The sequence below is a fragment of the Bos indicus x Bos taurus genome, chromosome 14, assembly GCF_003369695.1.
Source record: "Bos indicus x Bos taurus breed Angus x Brahman F1 hybrid chromosome 14, Bos_hybrid_MaternalHap_v2.0, whole genome shotgun sequence".
NCBI classification, from domain to species: Eukaryota; Metazoa; Chordata; class Mammalia; order Artiodactyla; family Bovidae; genus Bos; species Bos indicus x Bos taurus.
Genome location: NC_040089.1, coordinates 41,863,586 through 41,866,214, shown reverse-complemented (window position 1 = coordinate 41,866,214; position 2,629 = coordinate 41,863,586). Strand labels below are relative to the sequence as shown.

Below are 2,629 nucleotides of genomic sequence, written 5' to 3'. Positions count from 1 at the left end.
GCTAGGTGAGTGATTACACCATTGTGATTGTCTGGGTCACGAAGATCTTTTTATATAGTTCTTCTGTGTAGTCCTGCCACCTCTTCTTAATATCTTCTGCTTCTGTTAGGTCCATACCATTTCTGTCCTTTAGTCTGCCCATCTTTGCGTGAAATGTTCCCTTGGTATCTCTAATTTTCTAGTCTCAAGACTAGAGAAAAGATCTCTAGTTTCCTTTGGTATCTCTAATTTTCTAGTCTAAAGACTAGAGAAAAGATCTCTAGTCTTTCCCATTCTATTGTTTTTCTCATGGAAACCACTTATCTGATTTCAACCCCTATGTAGTAGGTTTGACTTTTATAAAATGTCACACAAGTAGAATCGCATAGTAATTAGATTTTTGTATCTGGCATCTATCACAAAACTGTTTTTAAGATTGACCCATATTGTTGCATAATCAGTAGTTTGGTTTTGTGTATTGTTCATTTATCTCATTGCTGAGAATCTTACTGCATGGATGTGCCATGGGCTATTTATCTGTATTTTTACCTGTTGATGGATGTTTGGCTTCTCTATAGTTTTGTCTATTATTAGTAAATCTACTATAAGCATTTGTGTAGAAGTTTTTGCATGGACCTGCGTTTTTAGCTTTCTTGGTAAATATCTAGGACTTAGATTGAGAGATCTTATATTTAACTTTATTATTATTATTTTTTTCACTTGGGATAATTTATAGTCTGGAAAAGGACAGATGAACCATGATCAAAAAACCAAGTGAGGATTTTTAAGGAAGCTTTGACTGAAATATTAAGAAAAACATCTAATTCAACTCCAGAGAAAAGTGATACCAAGGGAAAATAAAGTCTTAACTGATGTTCTGAAACTGGCCATAAGAGAGTGTGGGAGAATGATCCTCTAGGCATGAAATCTCAAGAGCTCTGAATACAACCAGGGCTTCAGCTGATCCAGAGCTGGGCTGAACCAGATGACCTGAGTGAGGGCCACCCGGCAAGCACACTGTAGTCTGTCTGGCTCCATCAACAGTGAGAGACCTTCAGCTCTATCACAGCGTACTCTCCAGTGTGTTATAGTTGTCCTTAAAGCTCTTCAGTTCGAGGAAGTGCTTGGCATGTTTACTCTTCTGACTGGAGGGGAGGTATGTCACCTGGATGGTTGTTGGGGAGACTTCAGGAGACTGGGTTAGGTCTTTGGCTGCTGACTGGTGTTGTCGCTGAGAGCTCCCACTTTGTGCTTTAACCACTGTGGCCAGCTCACTCAGGGCCTCCTGATAGCGCAGGTACTCAATCAGGCCAAAGACCCCTGTCCCATAGCGGGCTGTCTCATAGCCATCCAGCAGGGTATCAGTGAGGGCCTTGCGCATACCCTTGAAAGGAGTACTAATGTTTCCAAGATCTAGCAGGTAGGAGCGGAAATTCTTGGCCATTAAGGAATGGGGATGCTGGCCTTCGGCATGAAATGGGATCTCAGAGGCTTTCATCCTGTATAGTTAGTTGTAGCAATTTTGATTTCCCTGGGTTTCCAGCTGTAGCAGTCTTGCATCATCATCTTCGAGAAGCTGAGGTTCATACATGATATCCTGAACCTTGCACAATTGGGTATCAATCTCCTCTTTTAAGTCGTTGGGGGCATTGTGTCCCACAGGGACATGAGGTCCCCTTTGGGATTTCATTGCAAAGCGCATGTTTTGCCTCTTCACAAAAATAAATAGCAGTACAAACACCAGGCTCCCGTAGGCCATCACCAGCATGACATTCACGCCAGCCAGCCAGTTACTGACGGACGTCATGGCCTCCCCACCCCGTGCAGGACTGCTCCGGTTTAATCCACTGCCCTGCCTCGTCAGCCCGAGCTCCACTGAGGCAAAGGCGCCTGGGTTTCCTGAAACTCCCCGGCCATTTCCTTACGGGGATAGACCAAGGCTGACCAGGCCTGAAAACATGGCAGATGGGGGAGGGGGTGGGGCTAGGAAAGAAGAGCCTATATTTAACTTTAGAAAGCATTGCCAAACTCTTCTTCAATGTGTTATAACATTTTGCATTCCTGCCAGAAATGTATGCATGTTCCAGTTGTAATGCATCTTTGTAAACTCTTTGTATCACCTGTTTTTTGTTTGTTTTTTAAGCCATTTTAGAAGCTGTGTAGTGGTATCATTGTGGTTTCAATGGGCATTTTCTTAATGAGTAAAATCGTTTTAAGTATCTTTTCATATGTTATCAACTGTTAACATTGTTTTCTTTAGTGAAATATCTGCTGAGATATTTTACCTGTTTTAAAAATTTTGTTGTTTGTTTACTTCTTATTGTGGTAAATGTTTATATATTTTAGATCAAAGTTATTTAATAGGTAGATACATGTTTTGAAACTTTTTTTCCTATTAAGTGTCCTATGTTTGCATTTTCTTAACAGTGGTCTTTCAAGGATTAGAAGTTTCAAATTTTATCAAGTTCAACTTATGAAAATATTTCTTTTATCATTCATGAGTAAAGTATATGATCCATTTCAAGTAGTTTTTTATATGGTAAAGATAAAATTGATGTTTATTTTATTTTTCTTTTTGCATGGTGGTCTAATTGCTCAGCACAGCTTGTTTGGAAAGACTGCACTTCCTCCATTGAATTATTTTGATATC

The 2,629-nt window shown here is 40.1% G+C and overlaps 1 pseudogene; it reads right to left on the bottom strand.

The window, feature by feature from the left end:
* Positions 1 to 1,042: 1,042 nt before the first annotated feature.
* Positions 1,043 to 1,786, bottom strand: LOC113903958 (annotated as a pseudogene).
* Positions 1,787 to 2,629: the final 843 nt, after the last annotated feature.